At 42.3% G+C, this 13250-nt stretch overlaps 1 long non-coding RNA gene across 1 annotated transcript in view; it reads right to left on the bottom strand.

Moving 5' to 3' along the window:
• The window catches only part of LOC125880932 (uncharacterized), a 138265-nt gene that overhangs the window by 24697 nt on the left and 100318 nt on the right, over positions 1-13250 (bottom strand). The window contains exon 5 of the long non-coding RNA XR_007448171.1: positions 9805-9886. This is a non-coding gene — a long non-coding RNA (uncharacterized LOC125880932). The remainder of the gene's footprint in view (positions 1-9804; positions 9887-13250) is intronic.

The raw sequence follows: 13250 nt of genomic DNA, 5'->3' as shown, positions 1-13250 counted from the left end.
CATTTTATAGGTTGATTCAACAAAAAATATTGTTACAGATAAATCGATAATGTAAATGATGGTTACCTGCAGCCAGCAGCATTATGAGCATTTTAATTAAATAATAACAAGATTAATGAATAGATTAACTCTCTGTCTTGTGGTATGCAAGGCTGACCAGTCTCTGTATTGATTGTTTTGGAGCCATAGTAGTGAGGCTCAATGAACGTGTAAACTGTTAATAAAGCTATTAACAAAGTCTTTGCTCTCCAGGGGTGCTAACTGAAGCTCTGACTGAATTAGCGCACCCTTTAATTATGTCCAGCTTATATCAAAAGCCTGAATCCGACTTCTGTATGCCCTGCGTGCCCTCGCTCAACAATTTGTGAGAATGACGTGACAACCTGCCTGTTTCTGCATTTGTTGTCACAACATTAACAGAGTCCCCGGACTTTCTGCTGCCGGAGCGGACCAAATTGTAAGGCATTACTCACAATAATGCATATGCTATAATCACAGAGAACTTACTTAAAATTCAATCCACTTTGGCATCATTATCATGTATCAACATAATGAATGACTCCTTCAGAGTATGGTAATTATAATTTGATAAATCATCAGCAGAAAATTAACTAGATGTCAAAACATTCATTGGGAAGGGTGATGAATCGAGGATGATTGTGGTGATGAATTGTGTTAATCTGCGCGGTATGTATCCAGTGAAATGGCTAAACAGCCTAAGATGGATGGGGCACAGAAGCTGCAAGGTCAGACCACAAAGCTGCAGGATGGCGGAGAATAAAGGAAACGCGGTCCCTATGTGCATGTTTCACTTTGGTCATTTCTTCCTGTCTGTTTGCTTCATAAATACTCATGTATTGAAGACACTGCAGACACAATTAGTCGGATGATCCACTGGTGAATTGACAGAAAACTAAACAATTTTGATAAGTGATTAATATTTTTAATGGTATACCATGCTGAATTTTCCTAAAAAACACAATGGACAGACTCATACTAAAGTAATCCCTCTCAATCATCACTTATGATGCACTAGGAGTGTGTTGCAGGGTATTTATACACATGGATTCTGCCCTCTGCCTGAATTTTCTTTTTGTTGTTGTTGTTGTTGTTGTTGCGTTAAACGCGTTCCTTGGACTTTATAAAAGAGCAGTAACCAGGTGTCAGACCATAAGCAGCACGCATCCAAGAAGAAGCTACTAGAATAAAGACAGCACTGAAAAAAAAAAAAAAAAAAAACCCGCAAATATAGCGAGGCAAAATGGCAAGCAGACAAAGCAGGGGCTGGCTTCCACTTTCACTGGTGCTGACAGATCCTGCATAGTATACCTTTAGGTAATTCATGAAACAAGAATAAACATTCTCTAACTTGAGCTTTTAAAACAAGAGGATTCGCTTTTTTAATGAACAGCCATTTTGACGAAACAAGCAACTGGGCACTGTGCATTTTTAAAAAAGCAAGGTGTCTTCGATTAACGGGAATTTAGTAGCATCGGGCAGTGAGGATTACAGATTAGCAACCAGCCAAAACTTCTCCCTGTTAGAATTCCTTTTCTCTTCATTGCTCAGGAGGTTTTAAACTTGAGCCGGATTATCTGCAGAGGTCTCCTCCTCTCCAAAACAAACAGACCAGATGATTTAAACTGGCAAAAACACTGAATAAAGCAGTTTCACATTACAAGTCATTGCTTCTCCGGTGCTGTTCGGCATGTTGGAGACAAGCTGCTAGCCCACCATCTGCTAATGTGTGCTCACCTTTTTTCTCTGACAACTTCAGATCCAGACATTCAGGGGGTCTTCACAGGGAGCCGAATTATCTGCAAATGTCTATTCCTCTCCAAAGCAAGTAGACCCAGTGATGTAAGTCAGTAAAAACACTGAATAAAGCAGTTTCATGTTTAAAAAGTGTTGTTTTTCTGATGCTTTCATCATGGAGGGGTTGCTATTTACAATGGCTGACGTGAAAACGCCAGTGTTTGGTTTGTCCGCTCCAGGATACTTTAGAAACATGACAATCCCCGGGGATGAGGACCCACCCATTCTCAGGTGATTATACACAAAAGAAAAATACTTATTAATATTAGACTTATGTTTATTCCGTTTCTGCTAATATATATCTCTACACTGGACCCTTCAACTATTTTCTGATATATTATAGACTCATAGATTAAATACTTCTTTAAGAAATTATATTGTGGCTGAAGAGGTATACTGTATGTATTGTGCACTTGTTTTTGCTGCAGTAACACCTCAAGATATTGAAGAAATACAGGTCCTGCCCTCTTCCTTCCACACACCCATAATCGTGATTCCCTCTTGGATGTTTCCAATGTGAAAGATGTGTCTGCTAAGTGAGAGAGGTCAAACATGAGTCCAGATATTTATTACATGTGCTGAAACCAGATGGAGGCAGCACATTCATCACAGCACCATGTCACTGAGGTAACACCCGTTCCCCACAAAAAGCAGCTCTCTCTTCCCAGCATGGGCACCGGCCTCAACTGGTGTTTACAGCGACCAACCCCAGGTTGGGTCCGGCAGCCGGTCGCCTTAATCATCCCCACCTCGCTCCGCCCAGCTCCACTGACTGTGGTTATTTTTAAAACTTTTTTGCTTTTATCAATACTCTTTGCTGTGTAGCTGGGGGAGATATTAAAGCCGCGGCAGGGCAAAGAAGGGCGTTTCTGACACTTGCTCCCTCATTTATCAGTCCCCTTCATAGGCCCCGTCAGTGACAATGAAAAGATTTCACAATACCGCTAGGCAGAAACTCATTCCACCAGTCATCCATCATGCTCAGCCTAGCGGCCGTTCCACTGACCTAATCGGTAATGCCTGGCTGCATGCTGGAGACTCCTTAAAGCCCCCCCCCCCCCCCCTTCATTAGGCCTAGTTAGAATGAGGCAAGTCATAGGGCTAACCCTGTTACTGGGTGGGACCTACATGTCTTGCAACCCCTTCCCATTTGGATCATATTAACCAAATCATTGTTTTAAAAACCCTTATGTCCATGGCCCTCAAGCCCAGGAGAGAATAAAGTATTTCCATCCATGCATCAAGACGCTCTTGGATAAGAATTTCATATTTGGTATGGTAAAAAGATTTATCCTTTCATGTATCCTTGGAAAAAAAAAAAAAGAGTACAACAAACGGGCGGAAAATACACACCATTAACCATCCAATACACAAACGGCACATAAAACCACACCAACTGAAACAACAGCAGTAAATATTTCACGGCGCTCCCAACAGAGATAATTTGTGTTTCATTTCAAAGTTATATTTTTGCTGGGAGGGGGGTAAATCTGCCTAAATCAGCCTCTTGCTGGCTCGGAGGGCTTCTTCAACAGTTCCCCCCCTCCCACTGAGGGTGGTAGGTAGAGGTTCAGCCAGGTCGCAGAGCTGCTGAGAGTTTGGATCCCACTCCGTGGCTCTGCCAGCCCCGAGTTCAGGCAGCGCTCTGGTGAGCGTTAGTTAACACACAGGAAGACAGCGGAGGGGGGGGGGTTCGGGAGTGCTCTCTGACCCAACACTGGCTATTATAGAGAGATTATTCCCTAACCCCCACAGCTGAGTTTTCTGGCACATTTCCCTTATCTGCACCACTCCTTTTGCTGCTCCATCTATTACGGCTGTCTAATGTGACCTGTCTCTTTTGTAAGTCACTCAAGGAAAACTGTGTGTTCCTCTTGCCAACATTTGGGTCAAATTAAGTTTCAACAAAGATCTTCATTGTCTTTTATTTGAGGAGAATGTAAAACACACAACACTTATCCTCCCCAATGTGGCGCCAATACTATTAGAAAGGGAAATCAAGAAGCACTCGGGGCAACAGTACAACTTCACATAAATACCCAACTTTCTTATTAAAACTAATTGGACTGAATGGTTTTTAAAGATATCCAAATTAGCCTTAAGACAGAACATTAAGAGACCCTAGCTGAACTCTCAGACCAGCTGCAAACTGGGAATGTGAGAATTTTGGAAATCCTGTCAATATGAAACCAAAAAAAGAAAACAGCGTATTCACTGACTGCTGCACTTTGGAGGTTACAGTTGGCACAAATAGAGGATCAACCACGAAATAATGAGAGAAAAATAACCTTTAACTTAACTGGGGTGGGAGGGGGGGTGGGGGGGACTGCAACTCCTGGTGAGTTTGAAATGGTGCCTTGCCTTATTTGTAGCCACAGGCAGAGCTGTTGTTTGTGGATGTTTTTTATTTTCACACTGCATTTATGAATAACAGTGTGATTTACCTCAGTGTGATTCTGCTATTAACTATGAATACTGGTCCGGTTGTGCAACACTCGCTTTGTTTTCTATGTTTATTTATTTATTCATTTATTAATCTTCCCACATGTGTTGTTCTGAGTCTGTCCTCCAGAATTCAACTGCATAGGTTGTTGGAATTATGATCCATATTCATGCTTTTTGTTAGGCAGCCACCTCTAGCGGCAGTAGTAATTAGTTGGAGGGGTCAAACAAACACAGGACTTTCATCCAGAAGTTTCACACTGTGTCCAGTATGAAACCAAAAGTCAAAATAGAGTTATTTTAACAATGTAGTCAGACAGAGGCCCCACAGTGGACTGTGATTCCTCTTTGTTTTTCTTTTGTTTGTCAGTGTACTTCAGGGGACATTTTGGTCCCTTGATTTAGCGACAGAGCGAGCGCTCCTTGGACCCAGTCTAAGTGAGACAGAGGCAGCTGCCCGGCTTTGCCCAGTCTGGCTCTGAGCTAACGTTATCTTCAGCCTTTTGCTTAGAAGTGGTGAATTTACAGCTCACAACTAAATGCGATATTGAATCTGGCTTGAGTTTGATATTTGGATGTTGTTTTTCTAGATGAAAATGTTGTTGCACATTTCCAGTCCAACGTTTGCGTAGTTAGCATGCATTAGCTTGTTTACTACATAACTTGAATGTCACTGTCGCCGTGAACATCCCGCTGAACCCCATTCAAATTCTCAAACTCCATATGGAAAACAAAAGAGCAAACAGTGGAATATTTGTTTTGAGCAGCCAAATCTGGGGGCCATATGTCATAGTATGTTGTGACGGATTTGACATATGACATTAGTACAAAAGTAGTTTTTTAGCCCAAACCATGATCCAATGGGTTTTGGTGCAACCAAATTTCACATTAACCACATGTTTAAAACTGTGACCAACATATAAATGTAGCTCTGTCGTCCACTGGTGGGTGCGTTAATTTAGGAACCTCTCCTGTGGGTTTTATCAGATCAGTCGTTCTCAACCGTTTAAGTCAAGGACCCCTAAATTGATAAACATTAGGTTAAGTATCTCTATTCATTATGATATGGCTTCAGGGACCTCCATCTGAAAAGATTTTACTTGTTAGATATGAGTAAGACCAGAATAATATAGCTGTCAACAATATTTGAGATAACCATGCAGGGAGTGAAACTTATGATCAGAATAGTCATTGTTATAACTCTTACTCACACTGGGCTCACTTCTGTAGTGAATTCAGTTTTAAAAAACTCTTCCCCATTTTTCTGGGACCCCCTGGAACTCCTCCAAGGACCCCTGGGGGTCCCTGGATCCCTGGCAGGGAACCACGGTATTAGAAGGTAGGATCATACGACCCATATGGTCATATGAGTTGGAGGTGGGGGGTACGCAACCTATGCAGTGTGGGGAAAAATAATGATTTATGTTCATGTTACTGTTTTTCCCCAAAAAAACAAAAACACTTGTAGCACATTTGTCATCTGCATATTTCATTATTTCACCACTGAAGCAGCTCAAAGCAAAACCCAGACTGAAGGGACATCTGTATAAATAATGACATCACATACTAAATCTGCCTGAAGTGTTAACATGACAACTAACATCCAGCAGTGCAATGAGCAAATCTTGCATGTAGATCTTTTACTAAATACTTAAGTTGACATGTTGGTTGTTTCAGCCTGATTAAGTTAAATGGTCTCTTTAAAAACAAAGTCAATACTGAAATGATGTGGCAAAATGTGCTCTGAAGTGTGAGCAACAAATATTCTCTAAACTCTGTGTGGCTAGTAATGCTCATATCCTATTATTCTGCTAACTATCAGCAATTATCTCCCTGTCAAAGCTCCAGGTGACAAATTCTCCCCATATCCCGCCTGGCAGTATCATCAACCGGACATGAGCTTCATGTGATGGAAACTAAATCACTGGCTCTGCTCACAGCCCTGACAGACAAATGGGGTGCCTTGGAAAAGCTAGGCCCATCACTCTGAGCTGGGGAAGAAAAAAAGTCTCTCCCTCCCAGCTGACCTTTTTTTATTCGCTGAGAGAGGAGATTAAATACCACAGATTCTGTATGTATGGTCTGTTTCCAAAATATGAGAATTATTAATGGCTTTTGCGGAGGGCCCGTTTAATCTTCTGCCAAGTTGCAGTCATCGGTTTTACCTTGGGCTGCTTTTCTCTTACAGATGGTCCCAGAAAAACAGGAACTGTGCTTTATCCTTACAGCAAAGGCAAAGGAAGTGTGTGGGCAGCGTCTGGGCGGTAATAATATGACAGAATAATCATCCCTCTTGAGGCGACGTATAACATTATGATGCTAACAGTATTGAGAAAATTTACTACTTGGTGTGAATGGATGTGAACATTCTATGGACCTGGTAAAGACGGCAAACATACCTCAACAAATGAGCTGCTGTGGACGCTTAATTGTTTCACACCACCACCGAGGGTTTTTTTCTCTTTGCTGCATGACCGTTTTCACCAGCTGAGGATTAATATCTCGTGTTGTTATTAGCAGTGTGCTAGTTTGGACCAGAGACGCGAGAAAGCGCACCTCCCCTGAAGTGTGCATACCTGCAGCCACATGCCACTTTTCACACTGAGGCCACAAATCAAGTCTCAAAGCTAGAGCGACGACTCAATCACAGGAGCACGACACAACTAGTAAATTATTCTCTTGTCTTTTTGACCTCGTGGCCCATTGAACCTTGGCTGAACAAGAAAACTGCTTGGCTCATTTAAAAAGATACAAAAAGTGCATTTGCAGCTGCATGACTGTATTTGCATCTCACTGAAACGAGCTCTGCTGGCTGTGTCAGCAACTCCTTTTAGTGCTTTACAGTTTACTCCTCTTTTATTCTACTTTAGCAGCAAATAACCAAGGACATTAGTGTTATGCAACTTGCTAAGCCTAAATGAAAAGACGGCTAAGTCTAATGATGCAACTATTAATTGCCTCAACTACGAAACAAGTCATTGACTTCATTATAGATAATGACTATACAATATAGTCAGCAGGGTCACCTTGTGTTTAATATGAACAACCCAATATGGTGGATTTGCCAGGAATTTCATAAATTCTGATAATGCCGGTGGGAGGATGTGTCATTCATTGAGGCGGAGGCTTAGTCAGATGCCTGTGACTCACTGTGTGTTTGTGTGTATGTACATAGCTAATCAAACAACCGACTGATTCACACTGCCCTCTAAATCATCCAGTGGCGTCCCCAGAAATTTGTCACAGGGGTGGCTAGATGGGGCCACACTGAAAGTCATGGGATGCCACACCAAAACTAAACACCATGACTGAATTACAGGAATTCTATTATGCTGTTGTAGTTGAAAAGTATGTCAGTATGAGAGTAAAAGCTTGAGTAGACAGTTTAATTTTAGCATTGGGCAAAAACCCCATAATAAACTCTGAGCATATTGTGACTCAAGAAATCTGAAAGAACACCAGACTCCTACACTGCTGCTTAGCTCAGTTTTCAGGCTTTAGAAAATCTGGCCTGTGACAACAGACTTTGGCCAATTACAGGTCATTTTTAAAGAGAGCACCTTCATCATGTCAATCACTGCTCGTGAACTGTGGTCAAACTGACTTTTTCTTGCCTCAAATGTTTTTAGAAACATATTTTAGTGTACTGTTTAGCTGTAAAATGAGAAAGTCTGTGACCTGACCACCCTGTTGGAAACAGTTGAGCAAAAAAGAAGCAGCCGCCCATTGGCAAGCCCACAAACGTTCTCATCCTACAGCTAAACAGTACACTACAGTGCAATGAAAACAACTGAGGGGAGAAATAGGCAATGCAGTAACAGAATCCTGATTCGTATTTGATTGTGCTGCCCAGTTTGACAGTCTGATGGTATGTCATGAGAAGTGAATGACATGATTGAGACTCCTTAGCTCCGATTGGTTGGTTTCATAAGTCTTGCAAATGCCATTAGGAGCACTATGAGGAGGCAGAGGAGCATGATTTTTTTTACAGGTTATCTGCTTCATGTACTACTGTATAATGACAGTTTTAAAAAAGCTTTTGTCATACTTGCTAAGAAAGTTACCTTTTGTAGCTTTAAGGAGCCACATACTGAGATACTTGTCTCTTATTAACAGTTAATGTTACTAATTTTCCGATGTGTATAAACTAAAATGGGTACAATTAACACTTTGATTTTCCAAAAAAAATCCTGTTTTGATGTGTTATACATCTACATGTGTTAGGCGATTCATTGTTTTTGAAATAGGCTGGTTGTCTTTTTCCTTAGAAAGACAAAGCTTTAATTTAAAGTAATACATTAACTGTAATGAAGAAAACGTTTAAAGGCGCTGTATGTAAGAATGTGGCCAAAACGGTTACTGCACTCAAATTCAAAATACTGCCGCGAGTCGCGTCCATCCCCCCTCCCCTACAGATTCGAGGTTGCTGGACAGCGGCACGCTGGAGACTGATTTGTTTGCCCATGGGTGGCTGCCGTGGCAGGGCCGCGTCGCTGCGTCCTTGATCTGCGGTTTTCCAGCGGACCGTTCGAGCAAGTCCGGCTTCTCTGCTGCTAACACTGCTGCCAGGATACAGCTGAGGAGACTGCTAATGCTATGTACTGGGACACTGCTAATGCTGCTTGCCATGCTGCTGTAGCTCAGTCATAACTGTAACTGATGCTGACACTCTACTGACTGCGTGACTGGTAGACGGTGGCGGGTGGCGCAACAGGCCAAAACACAAATTCAAAACATAAACATGATCTGCGGACCGTAAAATTTTTTTTTAAATGCGAATATTCTGGCTGTACTATTGTTGTCGGTGAGATCAGTATGTTATATGAATGTTACTCCTTAGTCTCTGTGACATATTAGGAGGATTTTACGACTATTTGCTTTGGATTTCTTACACATAGCTCCTTTAAAGGGAACAAGGAGGGAAGATTTGGTGGTTTGGAGTCCATCTCAAAGTCACTCAGTTGTATATTATCTTCTCCGTGACAAGGCAGCTGTGATGGTTGAATTTGCAAGTTGTGTTGGTATCTTAGATCTCTAAGATCACATCACGATGGACAGCTTAAAAAAAAAAAAATCAAAATCGATGCAGCAGAGCCACAAATTTGTCTTTTTTATCACATGAATTCTCTTCACATTACCCACAATGCAACTCAACTGCTGACAGTTCGGTCAGAGATTTGGGTATGTTATGCATCTACCAGCTAATGTAGTCTTGAGCTGCTGACCTCAAACAGAGATGAACAGCAGGCCACAGAGGCCTGATAAGCTCACTTCTTTCTAACTCCACACCCCCAGATATTTTTCTTTTTCAAACATGTAGTCTTCAGCCCCAGATGACCACATTTGGGGTAATTTATCAGATTTCACACACCTACCCATGGAGCTACAAAAGGTTTTATACATCTATGTGTTTTTATGCAGTAGTACTCCCCAAGACCTGTAACTAGACTTTGATGTGTAAATTGGTGGTTCTCCTTTAATAAAGGTGAGTGTGGGCACTGGCACTGCCAAGGTCTGGAGAGCGAACGGTTTGGCAAGTGGACTGACCTGTAATCTGTAGGGGTTTGCACCAGTGCAACATGGCCAGGATGAAGATCAACATTTCTGAGGCTGAAGCCACGATTTTATCCTGAAAAACAAAAAGAAGAGAACAGTTATTTCTGTGGGTTTTGTCACAAGTGACGAAAAGGATTTAGAGACAAAAAAACAAGACTTTGTTTCAGACAGTGGTGAAAAGAGAGCTGATGCTGACGCAAAGCTCCATCAATTAATTTAACAGAAAAATGTTTGACAGTCACCAGCTTTGAGTGACTGAAAGACTGAGATGCTGGTTTAATATCACAAGATAAAGAGAGGAGTTCAACCATACTGGACCATCTCTGCATTAAGCCATTGCTCCTCCATGATTAGAGGAGGCAGACGAGGAAGCTTGAGCGCTTAGTGAGGATGCCTCCCTTTTCCCTGCTTCACCAACTGGGAGGATATGCTGGAAGTGCTACACCTCCCAGCTGGCCTTAATCCCCTTTCCCACTGGGCAAAAAAACACTCACACCCACTAACATCTGAATTTGTCTTTAGCAGGAAAGGTTACAATCAGCATTCATTCACAGGACAAATGACTCTGAAGAAGTAACGGGTATTTATCGGTTCCAGCTCTTTCTAGCTCGACCGTTCCTAACTTCTGCGGTTCTTGGTCATTTCAGCCACAAATCCCATCCAAGAGAAGAGATATAAAACAGAAGTAACCACCAAAACATTTTCACTGGCCTGCATGCTGCTCTCTGCTGTTTACCAGCCCTGCGGTCGTGATGCTGAATGTGAAAAACCAGGGAAAAAAACAGTAAGGCATGCACATCTACTGGCAGTGGTCCCCTTTTTCTAAGGAGGTTTTTTCCGTGTTTAAAAAATTACACCAGCGAATTTTCATGTAAAAGGGTATTGGTAGCCCAGTCGCTAGAGGAAAATGTTGGTATTGTTTCTGGTAAAAACCGGTAGGTTACATATTTGTCATATGTATGATATCAACCTACCTATTACCAAAGTAATGTATGAGATGATTTTGTGATTGAGTAGCGGATGGCGTGACACCTAGGCGCGACGCCTGCCAAGCTGCAAACCACTGCAAAACAATTGTTTTTTACAGAGATATCGTTGCGTTTCTAGGAGGGATTGTGCCACAAAATTGGGTGTTTTAAACCACAACATGATCTGTTCCTAACCGTAACCAAGTGTTTTTGTGCCCACAGCATTGTTGAAATGTGGAAAAAAGGAGTTTCAACATATCCGCTACATAATAACATACAAATGTAGTATATCCGTGGTTTACTGAAATGTACAGTGGCAACATTTAGGGTGCGTTCAGACCTAGAGTTGTCTTGCTTGGGTCCAAATCAGGGTCTAATTTTGTTACAAAGTTGTATAATTGCCTAGAGTTGGTTCGTGTTCTCACGTTAGCATTTACAAGCAGAACAGATCAAATGCCTTGTGCGAGAAAGCTGCTCCTGATTGGTCAGAATTTCCATGTGGGAAAAATCCAGGAAGTAAACCAAACGTTGGAGAAGAGTACACTTGCAAGATAAATGTGACACTTTCTAATGTCACAATGGAGGGACAACTACGCAGGTTGATTTTAGTGCTGGTCATCGTGGACTATATTGCTGTCATTGTTCATTTTAGTCAAACCATACAGTTTGAAAACGAGGCGCGGCTCCAACTAGAAAACAATGTTTTGATGCATTGGATGTGCTGAATGTGCATATTAAGGCAGTACAGGAGGAGGTGCACATTAATAATCATCCAGGACTGTAACATGCTCATGTTTAACCCAAACAATGTGTCATGTGACTGCAGTTGGTTCAGATCGAGGTCGGAACACCTCACCACAAACGAACCGCACCAGAGTTCGTTTGTAACCGGACCAAGACCACCTCTACAAGAAGGTGTTGTCTGGTTGTTTTGGTGCCCATCAGAGTGCAATTGCTCTGTTCACACCTGCCCAAACGGACCGCATTTAGGGGGCAAATGCACCTGAGTTCTACTGAACTGAACCAAACAGAGCAGGAGTGAAAGTACTCTTAATCAGCTGATGGGGTTGGTATTAGAGAGCTTGAGGAGCAGCTGGAGAAAACTGTTAGTGACAATTATTTTTGTATTTCTTTGCTTGCCACCACGACCCTGACCAGGACAGGCGACTACAAAATATTTGGATGAATGAATAGGTAAATCCCACATCAGCAGTGACCTGTCATGAAATGCGATGCTACTAATGCCTCGGCCTTCTTCAGGTTTCCTTTGAAAAGGGATTGAGTTATTGATACAGCAAATCCATCCAGCGGCTCCCCTGTGAGGGATCAAAGCCACCAGAAACTGCCTGTTACATAATGGTCTCTTTGCCCTTGGCATTCACTGGGCTCCGGCAAGGAATCTATACGGAGGGACATTCATGTCCCTGTGGGATCCAAAACTTAATTAATAACTTCTCCTGCTCCTCCTATCTTTACCAATATATCACCTGGCAGCGTCCACACACAGAGAGAACTTCAGTAGCCTTTTCTCTCTGACCTTGGCATTTCTTCTCAGACGCCGATTATTGATAATTTTCTGGCTGTGGTGCCTCTTCTCATTTGTCATGATTATTGCTGAATTTTTAAGCTGTCATCCGTGAGCATGGATCAATGGTTGTCGACTTCCCCTTTGTCATATTGGCAGCACAAACAGCCCTTCCTCTCTAAATGAGGCTCCTCTTGCTTCTCTATCTATTAGCTGTCTGTCTTACTGGGCACTTGATCCTTTGTTAGGTCAGTCTATACATCATCCCTCCAATCAAAGCCTGACACTTTTATATCATGCATGGGCAAGGACCAAGCAGAGGAATGACTTGTCTATTCTATGATTTTTTTTTTCTATATGTATATTCACTAATGTTGCATAAATTTAGGCACACAGCAGTAATGCCTGCCTCCCAAGGTCAGAGCAGGACTCCTTAAAGATAACAGGCTTCTCTGAAATACAACAGCAGAGCCAGAATTCACTTTGAATTGCATTTATAATAGGATGCAGTTGACAATCCAATTGCTCAAGTGTCAAATATTCCATGTAATAAGGCCAGATCTGTCAGACTGATTAATGAATTGTCACAGCTAAAGGAACCAGTTGTAACTGGTAGCAGCCACTAGCGTCTGACGATCCGTCTCATTCGACTGCATGATTTGTACCTGTAGCCAGGCCACTGGCACGCCGGCTTCACCCAGCTCCACCACGTCTACACCTATTCCACCATATTCCTTCTTCCTCCCTCGACTGGCTGAACAGGTCTGACAGGCGGATTCCTTTTCATTTCAATGTATTAAAGGCACTTTCCTGCTCTGACAGCCTGCTCTGTTCTGCCACCTTCTAGCTGGGGCTTCACACTACTCTGGGCAGCCACTGCGTCTTGACAGACCACTGTCACTTCCCATCATCCTCTCTGTAGATCCTGCTCTCCCCCCTCTAAG

Source organism: Epinephelus fuscoguttatus, linkage group LG20 (genome assembly GCF_011397635.1).
Source record: "Epinephelus fuscoguttatus linkage group LG20, E.fuscoguttatus.final_Chr_v1".
In the NCBI taxonomy this organism is placed as follows: domain Eukaryota; kingdom Metazoa; phylum Chordata; class Actinopteri; order Perciformes; family Serranidae; genus Epinephelus; species Epinephelus fuscoguttatus.
Note: the sequence above shows the minus strand (reverse complement) of the source record. Positions and strands in the feature narration are given on the sequence as shown.